Source organism: Triturus cristatus, chromosome 2_2, assembly GCF_964204655.1.
Source record: "Triturus cristatus chromosome 2_2, aTriCri1.1, whole genome shotgun sequence".
Lineage (NCBI taxonomy): Eukaryota > Metazoa > Chordata > Amphibia > Caudata > Salamandridae > Triturus > Triturus cristatus.
Window position 1 is genome coordinate 752,070,098 of NC_140582.1, and position 23,482 is coordinate 752,093,579.

Sequence of the window (23,482 nt, forward strand, 5' to 3'; positions counted from 1 at the left end):
CAACATTTTTGGGTGAAAGTGAAAGAGGAGAAAGCTTGTCCACATTCCACCTGATTTTCTCTGGCAGTGACTCTGAGAACGGACAAAGAATGTCCTCCTACCCTCTCCCATCTTGGTCTTCAAATTCACCATCTCAGAAGATTGAAGCTAACGGCTTGGAGGCTGAGAGGGTAGAGTTATTGACCAGGGGCTTTCAAAGAGGTTGGTAGTTTCCATTCAGGCCTCCACGAGAAGACCACTTTAGCTTCTTATAAGAGGCATTGGTTCACCCTTACTAAGTGATGCTCAGTTAGACAGTTAGTATTTTAAGCTACACAGTTTGTACATGTTTTGGAGTTTTTGCAGGATCTGGGTCTTAATGTTTCCTCCGTCAGAATTCAGTGGGCAGCAATTAAAACATTTAGGGACATTTGTCACAGACATGTGCCAGACATGTGCCCTTATCATAAGTAGCTCATTTAAGAGATCGATAATTCCAGCCCCAATGCAACAATTGCAAGCCGGTACTGTAACTACAGTGGACTAAAAAACAGCACCATTACGAGTGTGAAGTTGAGGTTCAATCGTTAGGGCTACAGTAGATTAGTAGTAACTTGTGATGGAGTGGGGCGTGGTTAGGCGCGTCAGTGTGATGGCTGCATTTTAAGACAGCTGCGGACCCTCCGACCACATCCCATCGATCCGCCACAATTATCCGCGTCCCGAAGTTGGGGACTGCCACCTAAAGTGACTGGAACCTTGCCGACCCGCTTGCCAACTCAGCCAAACTCGGGCTGATGGAGCGCAGCCTGCCGCGGCCTGGGGCCTTCCCACACCCTGAGACCGCATCCCTGAGTGATTCCTGAAGCCGCTGTGGCCACGCCGAAGTGAGGGTGCATCACTAATCTACATCGCGGCTTGCGACCTGGTCCGCAAGGTGTTGTACGAATTGTAGCAGCTGCGGAGGCAATCTCTCCTCCTCCTGGGAGTCAGCAGTGCCTATATCCCGTGACGGTGAGTCCAGCTGCCCTGGGGGGGAGCACCGGTGCGACGCATGCCGCCCTGCAACTTCATAATCCGCTCCCCCTCCGAACAGACAGTGCTGGCAGTAGGAGACAGTTGATCCTGAGGGGGCGGACGCCTGGAACTACCCGGCGGTGGTGTGACCGGATCCTGTAGGACTTGAGGGGGAGGTCTCTCTCCTGATCTGTGGTGCCTCTGGCTCCTTGGGGGTGGGAAACTCACTGCCAGAGTGGGGCCCTGTCCCCATCTGAACGTGGCAAGACATCCTATGAAGGGGTTGGCAGGGGCCCTCACAGCAGAGAGAGATACTGAGCTGCCTGGATCTTCTTGATACGAAAATGATGTTGGTCGGCAAGGGCCCTAAGAGGATGCAGCAAAGCAAGCTGGATAAATATACCTGTCCAAGGGGCCCTGTCCCGGAGCGCCCCTCCCGAGCGGAATCGGCTGGTGGGTCAGAGAGTGAAACCTCGGCTGGTGGGTCAGAGAGTGAAACCCCTGAACTCACCCTGAGGGACGTTATGGAGGCTATCGTGGGGGTGCACACCCCCATGGAACAACGCACTGACGCCATCACAGTAGAAATGACTTTGATCAGGGCGGACCTCACCAAAACGCATGAAAGAGTCAAACAGCTGGAAGTAACCGCAAAAAGTCTGGTGGATGACATTTCGCAACTCCAAAACGAAGTTCAGGTCCTCCAAACCTTTAAGAAAATTGCCGAAGACAAGCTGGATGACTACGAGGGGCGTTCTCGGGGGAACAACGTTCGCATCCTAGGTGTACCGGAGAAGTCGGAGGAGCAGACTCCGGACCTCTTTGTCGAGGACCTCATGCTCAATCACCTCAATCCGGAGGGCTTTTCGAAGTTCTTTGTAGTTGAGAGGTCCCACAGAGTCCCGGGGGGCGCCAAAAGCCCGGGCCCCCCCTCGTCCAATTTTGGCAAGACTCCTGAACTTCAGAGACCGGGATGTGATATTACAGAGTGCCAGGAGCTCTCCACCACTCAAGTATGAGAATTCCACTGTTACCTTTTTCCCGGATTTCATGCAGGCTGTGCAGAAGCAGCGGTGGTCCTTTTTGGCCATCAAAAGACTCTGAGAGACAGAGGGATGAAGTACGCTATGCTCTTCCCCGCCCGACTGCGGGTTGAGGTGAATGGAAAGGCCTGGTTCTTTGAGCATCCGGAGGCAGTGGCGAACTGGCTGGAGGGCTGGAGAGATGCCGGGGAACGCAACCTACGCTGAATATTGTTTTGATTAGGCCCACCTTGGGGTTCCTGTGCATGCTGATTACTTAGGCCCTGGGTTCTGCCCGCGGTGCTTACGTACGGAGCTGTGCACGCTGGGTCCGATGACTCCTTATTCTTGACTTTTGAATCCTGGCGGTTACCCCTTTGTGGACAAGTTTTTCGTTTTATGTTTTTTCTTTCCTTCTTTTTAGGGGGTGGGTGGAGGGTCGGAGCGTAGTAGCTTTCTTCCCCGCATTTGACTACTGTTTGTACTTATGCGGGCAACAGGCACTCTGCATAGTTTGTTCAATGGGCTGGTTAATGCCCGGGAGCAGGGAGGGGGGTGTTGGATCAGGGGTTGGGGGTAATGGATTGTTAGTTATTGTTTTATCGGCTTCACTGATCATTATGGCTTTAGGAGACAGACTCCCATATGATCCACCATCATGGGTACGCACTGGGACAAAAGCTTCACCCTAATAAGTTGGAATGTGAATGGGCTGGGGGACAAGGTAAAATGCACTATTGTCCTTCAATATATAAGGCGACACTCCCCAGATGTAGTCTTCCTCCAGGAGTCACATCTTATTGGTAATATGTGTAAAGACCTAAATAGATGGGGGTTCAGGCTCCTGGCCCACTCGGGCTTCACCTCTGGGTCTAGGGGAGTGGGAATCATGGCTAACAACTCCTTCCCCTTTTCGGTTTAGTCTTCGCACACTGATGAACGCGGGAGATATGTCGCAATCACGGGACAATGGGAAGGTAGGGCATTAACCTTAGTGTCGGTGTATGTCCCGCCTGGGCTGCAAAGTCAAACATTTGTGGATCTGGGCACTCAGCTCCTCTCCCTGCCGGAGGGCCTGCTGCTGGTGGGAGGCGACTTTAATGCTGTGACATCCGGTACACTGGACTGCAACCCCCCCGTGTGATGGTCCCCTCAAGTAGTTGGCTCCCCGGCTTCCTGGAGGCGTTCGGCCTCTCAGACGCTTGGAGGGCATTTCACCCCGGGGACTTGAAATACACCTTTTTTTCGGGCGCTCACCATAGCTCCTCCCGCATTGACTATTTACTCCTGCCCGCCTCTCAACTCATGCGCACACATTAGGTCCGTCACCTTGCACGCTGCATATCCGACCACTCCCCGGTGTCGGCCATGCTTGTTCTAGGAGACCAACGAATTGACATGGTGGTGCCCATCAACCCCTGGTACTTACGAAACCTCAATGTTTGCAAAGACCTGTTGAAGGCAATTGACTGTTACATCCCGGAGAACCTTGACTCCATTGACTCCCCCCAAACACTCTGAGAAGCATTCAAATTGGTTATTAGAGGGACAGCCCTCTCTCTCATAGCGGGAGTTAGGAAGGAAAATTCCAAAGAGCTTGAGGCGGTCGAAAAGGAGATCCTCCGATTGGAGGCAGAAATTGGGAGGAGGGATGCCCCAGAAACATTGCACCTTTTGCAACTGAAGACAGATGAATATAAAGCCATTGCCACAGATCGGGCCACAACCTGGGGAAAGGAGAGAGATGGTAGGGTGTATGAATGGGGCGACAAAGCGGGGAAACTAATCACCTGGTTGGACAAGAAGGAAAGGGCCAATCGGCTGGTGCCGGAACTGATGGCTGACTCGGGTGCAAAGTTCACAGATCCCATTCACATTGCCAATGAGTTCGCTGCACACTACAGAACCGTATATCGGGCACATTTGTCCCTCCTTGAAACGGACTCTACTGACCTCCTCCAAGACATCCAACTCCCAGGCTTCTCCGAAGAAGATAGGAGTTTTTTAGATAGCGACATCACAAATGACGAGATCGCGCATGCAAATAGGCATCTCCGACCGGTAAAGGTGATGGGCTTAATGGGCTACCCATCGAGCTCTATAAACTGCATCCCGACAAGCTTGCCCCGCACCTGAGGGCTATGTTTGAGGAGAGTAGGAGAGAGGGTTGGTGGCCGCCTGACCAACGACTGGCGTCGATAGTAGTCATCCCCAAGGAGGGAAAACCTAGAGACTGATGTGCTTCTTATTGACCCATCTCCCTGCTCATTTAAAACATAAGCACAGGTGCACCACACACCAGAACTTAAACAAGAAGAACAGTTATAAAGTCCATATCCAGTAAAGATTTTCTTCAATTTCTTTCTTTTTATTCCATTTGTAGTAGATAAAAATAGAGTCAAACTTTTGTGACTCCACACACAGTACAGCCGACGCTTTTCGTCCTAATGCATGACTTCTTCAGTGCCCTTAATGTTTGGTGGGTCAAACACATCAAAAGGCTGATGAATCATAGGTTTCCTTGCTTATAGGCTGTTCCCCTCCGGTGTTATATTGTATCCAAAGTTAGAGCCTTCTGTATCTAGACCACGACCAACTGATAGCTAAAAGGCGCATCCCATAGTAAGGATGTCAAACACCACCATGTTGTATTGAGATGAGGCTCTGACACAAATCTTGCAAAAGTTAATCTTCAAATTGCGGGTGAAGGCCTAAAGGTAAGATCATTCACTCCACTTGATTGGGGATACGTTTGAACAATAACAGCCTCTCCAAGTACCTATAGTAAGTCCGAACAGAGGGAGCGTCCCATCATAAATATCTCATAAGTTGAAAAGAGTAACTAAAGGGCAAGAATCCAACAGCCGTAAATAAGGCTGTCGTGAGCAGTGGGAGTGCTGGGGGACGTTGCAGCAACGAAAATCCTTGCCAAACTTTTGGCCACCCGCCTGTCGCGAGTGATTAGTGCCTTGGTACACCCGGACCAGTCAGGCTTTATGCCCTAGCGTAATACTGCCCAAAATCTGAGACAAGTGCATGGAGTGATAGGACGGACTGATACCATCCGAGAGGACGCTGTGATCTTGTCCTTAGATGCCTCCATGGCATTTGATACTATCGAGTGGCCCTACCTCTTTGCCGTCCTTTTCAAGTTGGGGTTTGGACCGCAATTTATATCATGGGTCAGACTCCTCTATTCCGCACCTCTGGCGCAGGTGTTAGTTAACAACAAACGGTCTGACTCCTTTACTCTTAGTAGGGGTACCAGGCAGGGGTGCCCGCTGTCACCCCTGCTCTTTGCCCTATCCTTGGAGCCTCTCGCTGCCTGGATCCGGCGCGACTCGGCCATACGTGGACTGCGGTGGTCGGTGGAGTGGGAGGATCGCATCTCGCTTTACGCGGATGACATTCTCCTTTACTTGACCTCCCCCAAGAAGTCTCTCATATGTGTTTTAGACAGCTTCACATCCTTTGGCAGGTTTTCAGGCTATTCTATCAACTGGAATAAATCCCTTCTTTACACACTGAATGACGAGGCTCCAAATCTCCCCAGGGGTTGTCCGATACAGGTGGTGGCAGAGGGGTTTCGCTACCTGGGGATCTTTGTCACCGCAGATCCCAAGCTCCGTTACGAAAAGAATCTGCTCCCGCCCTTACAGTGCCTGCGTCGTGATGTCACCAACTGGAAAGTGCTTCCTCTCTCACTGCTCGGCCGAGCCGCTCTTTTTAAAATGATGTCCCTGCCCCGCTTTCTCTATGCCCTACAAAACTATCCCGTCCCTGTTCCAACGCGGTATTTTAAAGACATCAAAGATTTACACAGGAAGTTGTTATGGGATGGGAGACCTAAAATAGCGCTTAATAAATTAGTTCTCAACTGGTACAACGGCCCGACATAAAGAAATATTATTGGACAGCCCACCTCGCTGACATCAAACAAGGCACGTACCGCGCACCGGGAGATCCAGGCTATGCCATGGATAGATGGCTGCTGCCGGGCGGGAACATACAACAGAGCCCTCTAAACGAATCCCAAGAAACTCCCCTTAACTGGGCCCACCATGCACTCAGTCCAGGTCTGGCATACGGTATACAAAAGCTTAGGTTGGGAAAGTAGACTGACGCTGGCTACCCCCCTATGGGATTCAGAGCCACTTGGTAGTTTACACTCCTCCAAGGGTTTCGATAAGTGGGACCTCATTGGTATCTCTAGGATTGTCGATTTCTTGGTGAAGGGTGACGTGCTCAGCTTTGGCCAGCTGCAACAGCAGTACGAGCTCGCAGACACTGAGCGCTTCCGCTACCTGCAGGTCCGACATGCTCTAACCACGACTTTAAAGAAGGGCTTCTCCCTCCCCGATTCCTCCCCACTAGAAGACAGGTTGCTGGATGGGCTGCTTCCATGGAAAGCCATCTCACTAACCTACAAAAAGCTAGTCAATAACACACCTGATCCCCTAGATAAATTGCATGAGTCATGGGAGAGGGACGGCTTGATGCTTGACGACGAGGAGTGGAGAGAGGCGGTGGCCTCCCCTCGGGAGGTGGCGATCTCTGCACGTCTTCGCCTGGTGCAATTGAAAATTCTTCACAGAACCTACATCACCGGGCCCTAGCTGGTCCTCATGGGACGAGGAGAGAGTGTGCGTAGTGGAGACGACAGTGTGGGCAAGTCGCCACCTTCATGCATATTCTCTGGGACTGTGAGCAGATTCAAAGATATTGGAGGGGGATACATGTGGTCATGAGAGAAGTCCTTCACAAAGAAATTCGCCCAGAGGTTAAGAGATGATTGCTTAATGTGTGGGAGCCCACTGACTTGAAGGGGCGGAGAGATTATGGGTCACTCTGGGAGCCGCTGTCGCAAAGAGAGATATTGCCCAGCTGTGGGGGGGGGGGGATCTCACCCCCTACTCTTGCCACGTGGAAAAAAAATCTTGATTGGTGCATGTTTAGGGAGAAAACTGTCTACGTGGCAAGAGGCTGTCCCCAAAAATGGTCCCGTGTGTGAGCCAAATGGAACACTTACAATGGAGATATCTGTGTAGCACCGACGGCTCGCATCGATGACGAGCCTGTATCCCCTTAATAATTTTCCCTACCCACGTTCTGTATCATTGTAATTGCATAAGAATCCCAAATGATATGCCATATTCATGATACCTTGTGTTCTTTTCATGTGAAATGCCGATTGTTTGTTTGTTTTATAAAAATCAATAAAAAGATAATAAAAATAAAAATCTTGTGATGGAGCCCGTGGTGCCAGGTAAGTCACTGTAGATAGGGCCACCACTTCTTGGAAGAGTTACCTCTGCAACTTGCAGAGCGGATAGTACAGCAGAGGCGATTCCGCCATCCTGCCAAACTCAAAATAGGTAGATATCCTTCCTGTGGGCTATTATGGCTCACCTGCTGTTTTCTGGTGGATCCACTGTTGCTCTACTGAACAGCCTTAGTGATCCCATGAAATGAGCTGGTAAATCAGGTGTCCCTTGTTAGACTGGTCCCTCCACTCACCCCTTAAATCTTGCACTTTGCGTGAAGTGGCATGGCTTGACATTTTGATGAAGCACACTTCTGTACCACAGGACAGCGATGCTTTTAATGAGTTATTTAGTATTTAATAATCACTGATTACACTAGAAGTTTCAGAGCTTCCCTGGAAAAGCAATATCTGTGATCCTCATCTAAAGCCTTCTCCTCCCCACGCACACAATTTCTCCCTCTCTCTCTCTCTCTGAAGGAGATACAGACACACACATATTCTCTCTCTCTCTCTCTCTCTCTCTCTCTCTCTGAAGGAGATATAGACACACACATACATTCTCCCTCTCTCTCTCTCTCTCTCTCTCTCTCTGAAGGAGATACAGACACACACACATATTTTCTCTCTCTCTCTCTCTCTGAAGGAGATACAGACACACACATATTCTCTCTCTCTCACTCTCTCTCTCTCTCTCCCACTCTCTCTCTCACTGACTCTCTCTCTCTCTCCCTCTCTCTCGCTCTCTGAAGGAGATACAGACACACACATATTCTCTCTCTCTCTCTCTCTCTCTCTCTCTCTGAAGGAGATACAGACACACACATATATTCTCTCTCTCTCTCTCTCTCTCTCTCTCTCTCTCTCTCTGAAGGAGATACAGACACACACACATATTCTCTCTCTCTCTCTCTCTGAAGGAGATACAGACACACACATATTCTCTCTCTCTCACTCTCTCTCTCTCTCCCACTCTCTCTCTCACTGACTCTCTCTCTCTCTCCCTCTCGCTCTCTGGAGGAGATACAGACACACACATATTCTCTCTCTCTCTCTGTCTCTCTCTCTCTCTCACTCTCTCTCGTTCTCTGAAGCAGATGCACACACATATTCTCCCACTCACTCCCTCTCTCTCTCTCTCTCTCACACACACACTCACTCCCTCTCTCACTCACTCCCTCTCTCTCTCTCAATCTACAACTCAGAGGGATCGTGAAACATTACCATAGGCTCACAGGCTAGTTAATTGTTAATTAAGATGGAGGCTCTAAATTTCAAGTATAAATTATAAGTATTATTCGTTGTTATTTTTAATAGCGAGTCGGATGAATATGATCAATATTTCAGATAAACAACCATTTTCAATAACCGATTTCCTCGGTTGTGTGCTTCTGAATAAAAAAAATTGCGCCAGATGGGGTAACTCGCGTGGCGCACGAGGCATGAGTTAGTTAGCGCATTGAGGTAAGATTTACAGCCTTCATTCATCTCCTCTCAGAGCGAGGCAGCGAGATTCAATAGGGTTTAATTAGGACTTTTAAAAGCATACACGACGTGCTCTTCTGGTTGTCACAGAAACCATGTTTGCATTGAAAGTCCCTATTATATGCCATCTTAGGATGGTGCATCCAGACATCTGGCAAAACCAAGAGAAAACATCTGTGTAAGCTAAAGCACGAGAGTATGTAAAGAGAGACGCAGGGCATGTTTTAGCGTTGGTGGCCCCCGGTGCGATAATCTTTGTTGGGGACCCCTCCCCCATCCCATTATGACTTCTTTCTTCACGAAATCACTCACTCCCACCCTCCAATGGTGCCCCTAATCTCTACGTAGCCCTTTTCTCACTTGTATTTATTTTATAGCGCTGCTCATCCGAATGTAAACTGTTAGAGCGCTTTACATCACAAACATAATATACAGAGACAATGGATCATACAAGTGTGTAAATCAATGTATAGGAAATGTTACTTAAGACAATGTGGCCAGATGGTATAACTAATGAATCACTTGATGTGTGGGTGATTGTGAGGAACGCTAGTGTCGCACAATACATATCTTTACCACCATTAAGACTGTCGATATCCATCTATGCCAATTGGAAATCGTGTCATCTACATCTGTAAAATCATGCAATAGTATAGTTTGACATTGTCTACAAAGGGTACAGAGCTAGTGTTGTGTAGTGTTCACCAAATTGAGCCCCAGTAGGATTTCAGGGCATGGTAGGACCACAGTATATGGTAGAGCTCACAACCATCAGCATTACAATGCCAGTAAAAGTCATTCAGAATCATGGGCCCTATGCAATTTATGTAGGGACCAATACCAATTATGTAGTATCTTGAAGTACGAGTATTTCAATCGTGTTTCTCGAAGTGAGAGGTCGTGGTAATCCTTGATCTCCTTCCAGGATCCATCCGAGAAGGCAATTCTTAACCTATCCACCAGTAGGTTTTAGGGGATCATAGCGATTAGAGGAATAGATACATTAATAAGGATCCTGTATAAATTAGATACAAAACCCATAGAATGTCCCCAATTCCTGAGATATCCCCATACGGGTGAATCTGGGAGGTGCATAGGCTCCAGTCCAAGTCTACCCCATAGGCAATGTTTAAGCTGCCATTACCACTACTGTTGTGATTGGGGTAAGGAAAACCCTGATTGAAGCATTGTGCAGGTACAGAAGGTGTCCCCACTAAGGAGATCTCCACTCGTCATGACCCCCCTAGTTTCCCATGCTGGTCATCTAACCGGCTTATGGCCTATGCATATGCCTTCATTGGACCAGAGTGGCACCTCTTTATGAAGAATATGACACTTTACCCTGCACGTGTTTACAACGCGTGCCATTACCCCGCATTTTTTTACTCGGCAAAATGTTTTTACAACGCAGGGCTTTACAAAGCAATCCATTACAACGCATTCCCAATTACGATGCAATTTACTATTCTAACTCCAATGGGGCGTTACTTTGAGGAATGCGTTGTATGGTTTACGGTGTAAAACCCTGCGTTGTTACAGATTTTACGGAGTAAAAAATGAAGAGTAATGGCATGCGTTGTAACGCATTCGTCGTAAAGGATGTCTACCCTTTATGAACCACGCTATTTATACCCATCAGCAGGTGTGCAGCTTTCCATGTCGCCCACATTGCCCAAAGCGTGGAGGGGCAATAAGCAGACCAGGATATCGTGGTATCGCAGAGAAGTCCCATGCTCATCAGAGCTTGTGCCAACGTATGTTCGCATGGCACCCGCTGAGAGTGATTGTCGGCAGGTGCCAAAACGCTGACTAACTGTAAGACATGGCGGACAGGATTGTACATATGCATACCGTGAAGCCACAGGCCTCCAGCTTTAGTGTTCGCACGTAATATCGCTGGTTTAAGACGCAGTCTCCTGCTTGCCCATATAAACAGCTTGATGCGTTTATTTTGTTTTGTTTTTTAAGCTTTTAATTTTCACACTTACACACAGCAGTAGTTAAACACTGATATAGTGGCTGAGAAATCAACAGTATTATGCGCAGAATATATAGGCAAAAGCATTAACCAGGCGGGTAATACATCGACATTATGAGAGAAGGACATTGTAGAATATTTCCCTGCTAACACAATATCTCGTTTTTACAAGCTTAAATCCTGCAGGAAAAAATGTACAGTATAATTCAAATCCACATTGTGACAGCAATTAATATCAATATATCAACAAAATAACTATTTATGGTATAAAGCAATATCAAGTCCACACACTGCAGCAGGAACGCTTACCATACATGGCATCGCAGGGTGTTTCAGCCTTCACTCTGTCCATCCACCATTCCCTCTTCACCGCTGGATTCACATAAGTATGCCTGGTATGGCCCTAATGTATCCTTTGGACAGCCACATATTGGAAGTAATTCTCTAAAAGCGTCTGATTGGGTCCTACAGTATGTCATATCTTGGTGCCATTCTATAATCGAGGGAGTCCAGCCCAGCGCATTGCTATCCTACGGCGTGCCAGTAAAAACCCTATTGCTACAAGCCTTCTGTCTGTAGAGCGGACATTCTTGTCATATCCCAACAGGGTCAATAATGGCTCTCTAGCTAGGGAGCTCGTTGCAAAGGCCTCCAGCACTTGAAACACCTCTATCCAAAAATGTTGAATCCCGGGACAGTACCACACCAAATGTGCAACTCTAGCCTCATCCTCACCACAATGCACACACCGTGCATATCATGCAATCCATATCGAGCTAGTCTGACCGGTGTGTAATACACTCTTATGTATAAAGTGAATAAGTATGTGTCTACTATTTAATTCAATCCATTTTATAACCGGACAGCAATGTTGCCATTGCTCATCTGTAATGTTGATGCCTAGGTTATTTTGCCATTCTAGCCTTGCTTTGATCAGACCCGGTCTGTGTACCCCTTGTGTATATGCATAAGTATTGGCTATCAGACGGGTAGGGGTGGGCGATTGCAAAAGCGATGACAGAGCCCGCAGTTCTTATGGCTCCTGCAAATCATCTACCAGGATGACACTCATAGCTTGTCTGGTTCTGAAATAGTGAAACTGTGTCAATGTTATGGGTGTAGTACTAGGGTCGCAAACATGATCACTGCTACGCACTATGACCTCCTCAAAGGAGTATCCCATGGTGTGAATGCCCAAGGTTCCCTGTGCTCTTTTCACGTCCTTCTCCTGTCCAATAGGAAACCAACAGCACCAGGGTAAGCGGGTATGAGCTGAGTTCAGACGTACGCCCGCTTGGCGCTCCAGGAGATTCAGCCAGGAGCAACTTGTGACATTCAACAAATCAAACAAACGATAATGGCATAATGGTTTGCGTAAAAGGTCCTGCGGGAGGGGAGCTGCCACTGCATGCTCCAACCATAGATGAAGAAGATCCTGTGGTCCATGTATCCAGTAATGTGCAAAGCTACATTGGCTGGCCTGCAATAGACTTCAAGCTTAGAGCATTTAGCTCCTCCATGGCACATGGTAATGTAAGAGTCTTTCATCGTACCCAAGGCTGCTTCCCGGCCTAGGCCAGTGGATCAAGTGCTCCTTCGGAGTGTCCCAGATTGAACGGAGAAGCAGAAGTGGGATATTTGTGCACAAGAATAAGAAACGGGGGGAGTACAAACATTTTCATAATAGCCACTCTATCAGCAAGTGGCAACGGCAATTTAATCCAACGGTCTATTGCGTCTGTTAATTTTTGCACTGCCCTGCCATCATTTTCTAAGTGTACCACCTGCGGGTCTGTGTGTACCTGAATCCCCAAGTACCGTACTGACTCCGTTGTCCACTGCAAGGGCTAGTCTGTTTTCACCGGGTTCTTGACTGGTGTGAGAGGTAGGATAATGGATTTGTCCCGTTTTATGTGTAGCTCCGAGTGCCATCCAAAAAGGACCACCTTGTGCAGCAGCGGCGTTGACTTGTATTCCTGATTCCATATATACAGCAACATGTTGCCTGCATATGCTGAGATAAGTAACTATAATTAGGGAACTGAAGACGACGACGCACATGATATTCTCGTAGCGCGCAGGCCAACAGTTACTAATGCATATAACAGTGGGGACAGAGGACACCCTTGCTGGTTGCCCCGACCAATATCAATAGGCACTGAAACCGTGCCGTGGATTCAGATTCAAGCAGTTGGGTGGGTGTATAATACCTTCATAAGTTGTAAAAATACATATCCTACACTAATACGCCACAACGCTGCCTGCATAAAACTAATCTAATGTTTTTTCAGTATCCTTGAAAAGTGCAACAGCACGTACCTCCGGGTCCAACTGCTGCACTACACCAAAAAATGTTCTGAGATTGAAAGCTAGGGTGCGTCCCAGAACAAATTGGGAGTGCTCGTGCCCCACCTCATCCAGAAGCAGCAGAGCTAAACGATTCACTAGTATTTTGGCATTCAGTTTAGCGTCTACATTTACGATGGACAGTGGTCGATATGATGAACAAGCATTCAGTGGCTTCCCTGGTTTCAGAAGGGTAACCAGTAGGGCTTCTCTCATAGTAGTGGGTATTTGCCCCTCCGCAGCCATTTCTTTAAAAAGAGTTGCCAAATGGCCGATCATTTGTAGAAAGCCACCATGAGGCCATCTGTGCTAGGTGCCTTCCCTGATGGCATCTCCTTTAATGCAGCCCGAATCTCCCCAGGCTGTAACAGTGCCACCAGTCTCTCTCTTTGTTCATTGGTAAGCCACTTCATTGCAATGTGTGCAAGAAAGTCTGCAGTAGAACCCTCATCTTCAACGGGCTTTGCCATGTATAAATCAAAATAATACCTCTGAATACGGTCGGCTATATCTTCTGTGGTATGCACCAGCTGCCCCCATTCATCCAACACTTCCAGTAAAGTATTTTCATCTCTACGAGGCCTCATCAGGGTTGCCAGTGGCACCAGGGCACTCACTCTCTCCATATACATGAGCCATTGCATACTTCCCCAGATGATGGACCTCAGTCTGTTCCACCTCGTGATACTCATCAATCTTAGTCTTGATATTAGCTAAGATAGATCTTTCACCAGTCTCCTTATGTTGTCTTTGCAACTCTGCAAGCTCTAGCTCAAGGACCCCAGCATGTTTTGATAAGGTAACTCCCCTAGTATAAGCTTTGCACGCTTCCCATACTGTGGAAAATGTGTCTACTGAATCAACATTTGTACGGAAATATTCTTCTATAGCTTTTGATAGTTCTTCACGAATGACTGAATCTAGCAGTGAATATGGAAGGAAACGCCATATAAATGGGACTCAATGCAGGAGCTACAGCTCCATTTCTAATACCACCGGGAAATGATCTGCGTACATGCGGGAGAGCGGTCCACAATGCCGGACCCATGGGATCTGTTCATGAGATAGCATGTGTGAATATCATAAACAGTAGGGTAGTGAGTGTACCCGGGGTCAACTGGGGAATAGTGACGCCACACATCTAAAAGCCCATTCTGTGTCACTATATCTATCACCAACATGTGCCGCAGGCGGTGGACGTCGCGGTGGACCCTTAGTCCAGTGCCGAGTCAAGTACACAATTGAAATCGCCACCCTATAATTGAGGTATGCCTGCCCATTGGGCTAGCTGAGCATATAAAGTATAACAAAATTGGTAATCATCATAATTAGGCCCAAAGACACCATTCGGTAAAACCATCAAAACATCTTTACTAGATCCTGCCACTACATAGCTCCCATCAGAATCCACACATCTCTTATAGCTTGACCCCCGAACCTCCACGAACCAAAATAAGGACACCTATAACGTGTGTGGTGAACCCTGCACCACAGCATTGGCACTGCATTCTGCTGGATGTTAACAATCTGGTCCCCGTCACCAAATATGTTTCTTGCAGGATAGCAACATCTATAGTGTGCTGCTTAAGAGAAGCTACTGTCTTGCAAAGTTTCCTGCAGTCTTTTAAACCTCTTACGTTCCATGTGAGGAAACTGACCAGAGATGGGCCACCATATCCCATAGACCATCCTTGTTTGCAGTCACCTGCGATCCCACCATCCTCATTGGGCAAAGCATAATATACTAACACTCAACCCCTGGCACTCGTCCTTTCTTCATATTAACAACTGCCACTTTAAACACCTCCCACCCACATTGCACCTTTCCCCAACTGACACAATGATCTGCCACCCTCCCAAGTTCCACCCGTACCCAGACCTTTTCCCTGTGATGAGTAACAAGTGGTAAACACGTGGGGGGCTTTGCGATTGCCATACCTAGTGGCCAAGTATCGACATCGCAGGCCAAACTGCAAATTAAGAGTATTATGCCCAATTAAGGATACAAAATCAATAAAATCAAACTGTAAATAAATCATGTACCTACCCGTGTTGCAAATAATTGCATTACTGCCTAGAAGATGCAATGATCCCTTTATCTGTCACCAGAGCCAAGCAGAAACACCCTCCCACAATCTAGTTTTCCCTACCTTATCCCAGATGATCCTGACATTGATCCGTGCTTAACAGCAGCAAACAGAGTAAGCAACGTAGTCAACAAGATACATGAAATGTACTGGTGTAGTGAACATATAACAGAGACACTATAAGTCTCATTTGTGAGGGGCGGTCCTAACTTTCACCTTAACAGCCTGTGCTCCAAGTTCCAGAGTTCTATCCAATAATAATGGGGGAGGGAGAAAATCTCATTCTTCCAAGTCTCGCCTGTCACCTTCTGTGTCAGTATCAGGTCTGGGAGACTTGCGTCGTGAATTCTTGGGATCCCTACCCCCCAGGAACTGCTGCAATACTTTTCAATCAGTGAATATAGTTGCCTTACCATCAACCATGACTCTAGGCTTCTCAGGATATAACATATTGTACTCAAGCTGAAGCTCCCGCAATTTGTGTTTAACTGGAGAAAATCGTTTTCATGCCTCCTGTATTTGTTAAGTAAAGTCTGGGTAGAGAGACAAATCTGCGCCCCCATATTTAAGGACCTTGAGTTCCCTAGCCTTTTGAAGTGCAGCATCTCTTTCCCTATAATTCAATAATCTTGCAATGATTGGACAGGGTGCTGCTCTGAGGATAGGACGCGGGACCAGTGAGCAGTGTGCCCTTTCCACCACGTACATTTGAAAAACTTTTTCACATCCCAGCAGATCTGAGTGAAGCAGTTCCACAAAAAAGCTCCACATTGTCTATTATTAGTGCTTTCTGCCATGCCCACTATTCTTAAATTATTCCTCCTACAGCACGCGTCTCAATCTTCAGCCTTTGCTTGTAGTGTGGGGATGAGTTTGTCTACCTTCTACTGGGCTCCCACAGCCATGACCTGCTACTCTTCAACTTCCAAGAGTATTCGTTCTGCCATATCTAAGCATTCGGTGTGCTTATCCAATCTTTCTGTCATACGATCCATTGGGAATGCTAAAGCATCAATCTTACCATCAATCTTTGTTAGACTTTGCTGCATCACCTTAAGAATCTGTTTCAAATCTTCATTAAATTTTGTGCTCAAGCTTGCATCACGATCACTGGACGAAGCAGCCTCTTTCTTTTGAGCCCTTGGCGTCTTCCTGGGGTCAAATTGCAGTTTTTACTGCGTTTTATCCATTTTGCTCATCACTGCAGGGAGGTGCTCACCCCCACTCACCCCTCTCTGGCTGCAATGGAAAGTTCAAATGATGGAGTGTGGTACATCGCAAACCAAACGTTGGCATGGTCTCCCTTGACCCGTAGGCCTCTGCATCGTAATGTCCCTCCACTTAAAGGAAGGTGCCGCCAGCACAGTTCGGTATACAGAAAGCCACCAGTAGGATAGTGCGGGTCAAATCTTCCGCACACCCAGGTTCTACACACAAAGCATGGAAGAGCCTCCCAAAAGGGCTGAAATCGTCACTGCACACACACCTTGTTCCAGCGGGCTGACGCAGTAGGGGCGCCCGCAAGAGCCGCCATACACAGAGCTCCTGCCAGGGCCCAAACAGTTAGTTCGCAGCAGAGTCACATGCAGAGTAAAGTCCAGTAGAACCCAGCAGTGGGCAATCAGGCACACTTAAATATGTATAATTTTGGACTTGTGATGTGCACTGTAGTATGACGCTCACTCTACTACCGAGAGGGGGGACCTTTCACCTGCCACAAAAACTATCCAGGGTTCTCAGATCCTCGCAACACTCTCTGGGAGGAGGGATAGGGGCCACCGGTTCAAGCCTCCATTTCTGTTTAATGGGCAGTAATAATCAATGGCCCAGGAGACATATTAGAGTGCCACCAGTTGGTATCATATAGGGCAATAATTGCATGTGGAGTCTCCATCACAATGTCCCTGGTTCTTCATTACATGCAGATATGCGCTGACTGGTGCCCTCTAACAGTCAACAGTCTCCCTACCGTCACAGCGGTTCCTGCTGCATGCCCATCCTGAGAGAACGCTCTCCCTCTACCATTCAGGTCCGCCGCACAGGGTGGGAGGGATCGATCCCCAGGCGTCCCTTCCAAACCCTGGCACACGCAGAACGCCGTTAACGCTCAGGCGCCCTCACTGCTCACCACAACGAAGACGCCTCAGGCCTCACGCCTTCAATCTAGGCCTCGGACAGGCCATGCCTCAAGGACCTCTGCTGGTATCTGGTCCCAGTCCGGACTTCACCTCATCTCTAGATCGGCATCAGCTGCAGAGCGGAGGGAGCCAAGGGACACGAAGCTTCGAAGCCTGCACCCGTCTCTGCAACATTGGGGGTGAAGAGACCCCATGGCGCATCTCCCCGATGCATGCACCAGGTGCGACATGCAGCTCTGCCGTAATATGTAGGTCCACTGCGACACCAGCAGTGCGCCGTCCCAGCCGCTCAGGTCAACAATAAGGGGCCGTTCCAGGATTTTCGGCTCACTAGTTACTGGGGGGTGCTTCACAAGTAGGCACTGTCAGTTGCAGTTCAAATACCCTGTAGGATTATTGCAGGATTGATATGCCATCTAACGTATGGCCATTTGAAAGCACGGCAAGCTCCACCCCCCTGGTGCATTTATTTATAGTGCATAGTGAGTTTGCAGGGATTGTGAGAGGTAACATGCCAAAACCATGATTGAATCGAATAGCCGTTACTATTTTGATCATCTGGAATCTACCCCAAAAAGAAACCTGTAAAGTAGACCAGCGTGTGAAGTCTCGGTTCATCCTGGACATCAGGGGTTGCAAATTATCAAGGACCATGCCATCGAGGCCCCTGTTAATGAGAATGCCCAAGTATTTGAATCCCAAAGTCTTCCACATGATGCCGTAGGGATCGATCGTGGGTAGCCGTCATGGGCTATCAATGATAGTGCCTCGTCCTTCGTCCTTTTATTTTATAACCAGAGAAAACAGAGAAGGCGTCAATCAAGGAAATAAGATGGGAGATAGAGGATTCTGGGTTGCTCATAGTTAGCAAGATGTTGCCTGTGTAAAGTAGAATTTTACAGGTGCCTGCGGCAGTATTAATGCCCTTTATGAGAGTCAAGTGATATTTAGCAGCCGTCAAGAGTTCTAGGGCTAGCAAGAGCAGTAAGGGAGATATGAGGCATCCTTCCTGTGTTCCACGATATCTTGGAAATGTTTGTGAGACATGACCTCCACAATCAATTTGAGCAGCAGGGGTAGTGTAGAGCCACCAAACCTTCTCAGAAAGGTTGGATATATCTCTGATGTGCTCATTATGCAAAATAAGTAAAATGTTTTTGTTGGGATCCTTGCACACGTGCCAAACAATGTTTGCCAGGAGGTGCATATGGTTATGGGAGGAGAGTCCAGGAACAAAACCCACCTGTGTATTATGGATCAGGCTTGGCATAGCCCACTGCAACTGTGTCACCAAGACTTTTGCAGGTATCTTCATACCTGTGTTAATGAACAAAATTAGACAGTAGGTTGCACAACTTGTGGGGTGCTTGTCTGGCTTCAAATTAAGACTAATAACTGCCTTATTAAATGCTAGTCGAAACTTGCTAGTTGACTCCAGTTCCTTAAACATCTGATGGAGTAGGGGCCCCATCAACTCCTTATTAGTCTTATAAAATTCAGCTGGGGACCCGTCCTCTCCTGGGGCTTTATAATTGGAAAAGGCAATGAGGGCCTCTAAGATCTTGTCTTCTGTTATCTCTCCTTTAAGGAGTTGGTTACCTGCTTCAGATAAGGTGGGCAGGCTAAAGTTTGCAAAGAAAGCCTGTTCTTGGGTGAGGTTGTCTGGTGCCTCTGACCTGTAAATGGTACATAGGAAGTTTGTGAAAGTGTCTACAATCTCCACCGGGTGGGTTACTAATCTCATAAAAAATGTCCCGAACCACTGGGATGGCAGAGTTGACTTCCCGGTGGAGCGATTGCGCAGTCAAAGTCTGCTTGTTTTCTCCGCTTGTTCGTAATTGTGGCATTTTAGGCAAACAAGAGAATATTCAGCCTGCGTTGTGAAATATGTATTTAGGTCATATTTCTCTTGCTTTATGCAACAGAGGAGGATGGGGTGGGATATCTCTCAGTAATAGTGCTTAGCTCAGCCTCTAACTCGGCTTGAGTCTCTCGGGCTTCACATTTTCAGATTGCCGCTTCTCACATAAGGGCACCTCGTAGAGTAGACTTTCCCGCTGGCCAAAAAACCTGCAGGTAGGAGGTAGAGGATTTGTTATCACGTATACATTGACATAACTGAGTCGTTAGTTTACGCTTGTACTTGTGCCTTCTAATGAGGGAGAGGTTTCATCTCCAGTGTTTTGAAGTAGGGGTGATATGTCCTAGGTCTACACCAAGAGCTATTGGGTGTGATCAGAGAGCATCCCCCTCCACACACACTTCTATCGTGCATGCACATAGGACGTCATGAGGGAGAAGTCTATTCTTGAAGAAGTGCCATAGACACAGGAGCGAAAGGTATATTCCCTGTCTCGTGGTGTGTCAAGTGTCACATAGGTTATATTCCTGAATAACATCTTGTAGCATTTCTCTGTTCCTGGCGTTAGGCCGATCTTGAGGCCCTGATCTGTCAAGAAGGGAGTCTTATGCTAGGTTACAATTGCCACCCATTATGACCGTGGTATTAGCAAATTCTGCCAGGAACCTAGACAAAGAAAAGAAAAAAATGCCCTATCTTTATTGGGGAAGAAACTAACCATGGGGTGGTTACCACTGTGCACAGTGCTAGGGGTGACTATGACCCTTTGTTGTAAATCACCTTGGCATGTGCTAAATGATCAATCAAATCAGTGAAATTCAAAAGCCATATATTAATTCATATCTATCAATTTGTTGGTACACGTATACATATAGATAATTTGTTATGCAGTGTACATCACTTATAATACATCAAGATACTGATGTGTGTTGTAACAATATATAAACTCAATGCATCTTAAGTTCATACAATTTGGTACATAAAAAAATTATGAAGAGCCCAATGCATTTCGGGACCGGCATGTCCCTTCATCAGGGGCAATCTGCGAACAAAAACATAATAAAGGTACACATTACTAATACATGAATGCACATATGAGATACTCAAATTGAACCATTAGTATTGATTGCACCGGCTGTGAGCCATGCAGTTTTGGGAACCTGCCACTGTTTGTGAAGTGTTATGCTTGAAGCAAAAAGTGGTACTTGAATGAAGATAGTAAGAATAACGCCACCGAGATGGATGATGCACCGTGATGTGATTAGAAAGAGGGGTATGGTCTCAGATTAAAGAAATGCAGATTGAAAAAGGAATACAATAATATGTAGGGCGAGATGAACTCACCTCATCTAATGTACCAGAGACAACCTCTATAAGGAGAGGCTGACAAATGAAACAAAAATACCAGCCAGTGTACAGCTGCGAAAACAACCACGGAACAAAAGGTTAAAAACAACAGACTAAAGAAGAATAGAAAACGTGTGCAAATCTAATGTAGACTCGCTTACCAAAAAAGGTGTTCCTGAAATCCACAAAGGTTTGAAGCTGTAAGCGAAAAAGGTAAAAGTACAATAATAGGTCTGCCTAAAAAACGCGTATCTGTGGTGTCCTAAGACGTAAATCAAAAGAAACTGGAGAGCAAACTTACGTGGATGACACGGAAGGTGATGGAGACGCGAGCCGCTGGAACAGGTACTGACCGGTAACCGAGTCGGATACTAGTGAGGATGCACAGTGTCGCTAAATACGTGTTGAAAAAAGCGGGCGGCTCCGGAGAGTGACGTCCGATGTGGAGGATGATAACAATAAAAATAGGACTGGCGGGATCCGTCATGTTGTAATGGTAACAAGTCATAATGGGTAAATATTAACGTATATAAAAGTAATAAAGCGGAAAAAATAATGCCAATACGGGACAAAGGAAGGAGAATGAAAGAGAGAAAAATAAACAACAACGAAAAAATGTGAAAATGTAACATGTCGAAGAGCCCGAGTTTGGCGGAGGATCTGGAAAGTATCTTCAAGGCTCATTTGTTAACAGCAATGATGGGCTGAAGACAGCCAACAGACGCATGAGATACTCAGGGTAAAAAACTAATGGGAGAAACGCTACTATATGGGGTACACTGAACGACTCGAAACAGGGTGTTCGAGATGAAGAGGGTGGATGCAAAAAGCTAAAACATAGAAAGCGATAGCTATGAAAGAACGGTCAAAAAATCGATGAAAGGACAACTAGACACTGATAAGGAAAGGATGAAAAGGAAAAAATGTAATGAGAGTTGAAACATGAAATGTGCAGAGAATTCTGAGAGATACCGTGAATAGCATGCTTATGAAAAACATAACAATGCTGTGTGTATGAGTCCTGAGGGTTACTGTAGGTGGTGTGCCTATAGAAAACATGACATATCCAGGCGGTCATTGAGACCAGACGGGGTCAGTGTTTGAAGTTTTTTGATCCAGAAGATTTCTTTGCGCAGCAGAGAGTTGGTTATATCTATGCCTGGTCGCGATTTTATGAACTCAATGATTTGGAACTGTAGTTGTGAGATCGTGTGTTTAGCCTCAGACCAATGGGTTGCCAGACTTAAGGTGGTATTCTTGTGTCTGATTCTGGATTTGTGTTCAGTTATTCGGGTTTTAATTTTACGTTCGGTTTTACCTACGTAGGCTTTTCCGCAAGGACATTTAATGCAATAGATGACGTTAGCTGTATTGCAGTCGCTGGTATGTTTAAGCTGTATTTTGGTGCCAGATAACGGGTGGGTAAGAATGTTTCCTGTGATTACGTTATTGCAATGGATGCAAGATAAACATCTTCTTGTCCCATGGTATACGCTCAATTCTTTAATGACAGGCGTGGATTTCAAAAGAGAACGTACATTTCGGCCTCTGGTGTACGCAAACATGGGTTTCTGTTGAAATACATCAAGGAAATCCTCCTCTTGTTGGAGCAGTTCCCAACGGGAATGTATGATTTTCTTTAGATTGGTGGAGATGGTTGAAAATTTACTCACAAATACTAGTCGTTTCTGAGGACGACGTGGTTGTTGTTTGAGAAGGTCATGACAATGTTTGTCCATAGACTTAGTTAAGCTTTTTGCCAATACTTCCTGGGGATAACCCCTTACTGAAAAACGTTTGGCGGTTTCCTGTAGTTCAAAAGAACTATTTTCTGTGTCAGAACAAATTCGGCGTATCCTGATGAATTGGGATAAAGGTAAATTGTTGACAAGGCTTCGTGGATGAAAGCTTGAAAAAGCTAATAAGTTATTGCGGTCTGTGGGCTTATGATAGATCGTGGTGTGAAATTGGTTAGTTGCTGTTTTGACAACTTGCACGTCCAGATAATGTATAGTGTCTCCGTCAATTTGATACGTAAGTTGGATATGTGGATTAATACTGTTAAGAGACTCAATCATTGTGGTGAAAGAAGGTACAGTGTCATTCCAAATGAGGAAAATATCGTCAATGTAACGATAGTAGAGGATGATTTTAGACCACCAAGTGGGATTGGCAATGATGTTCTCTTGCTCGTATTGCGACATATAGATGTTGGCATATGCCGGTGCCCCAGAAAAGCCCATCGATGTTCCAGTTAATTGTGCATAAAATTTCTGTTGGTATTCAAAATAACTGTTATGTAGGCAAAACTTGAGGAGTTGAAGTAAAAAGATTTTTTCAAAATCCAAATCCTCCATTTGGAGAAGCGCCCATTCAACAGCGTCAAGACCTGCTGCATGCGGTATTGAGGTGTAGAGGGCTGTGACATCAATTGTGCAAAGATAAATGGTACTTTGAGGATCAATCTCTGTGTGTTGAAGAACCTGAAGAAAATGTGTCGTGTCTTTTAGATATGTACTCCACTTTTGAACAAACAGTTGTAAATAATAATCAAGAAATTTCCCAACGGGATCGAAAATGGAACCACAACCGGACACAATTGGACGGAAAGGTGGATTATTAGGGTCCTTATGTATTTTTGGAATTATATACAAATGGGGCCTACGTGGATTGGTGGTTGTTAAATAAAGACGTGTAGTGTCATTAATCCAATCGTTGTTACGTGCCGCCTCAAGTGTTTTGTTAAGCATATCTTGAAGTTGAGCGGGGGATCCGCAGGGAGCGACATGTAAGTATTAGTGTCTGAGACATGAGATAATACTTTCAAATGATAGTAATCCCTGTCCATGACGACTATAGCCCCTCCTTTGTCAGCTGGTTGTACTGTGATCAAAGAGTTGTTGACTAGTTTGTGAATGATATTCCGATCATGCTTAGAGATATTGCTGTGACTCTTTGG

General features: G+C 46.5%; 1 protein-coding gene across 2 annotated transcripts in view; it reads left to right on the plus strand.

Annotated features, from left to right (window-relative positions):
• FGL1 (fibrinogen like 1) overlaps nucleotides 1–23,482 on the plus strand; it is a 360,978-nt gene that overhangs the window by 23,471 nt on the left and 314,025 nt on the right. The gene's annotated exons all lie outside the window — the stretch shown is intronic.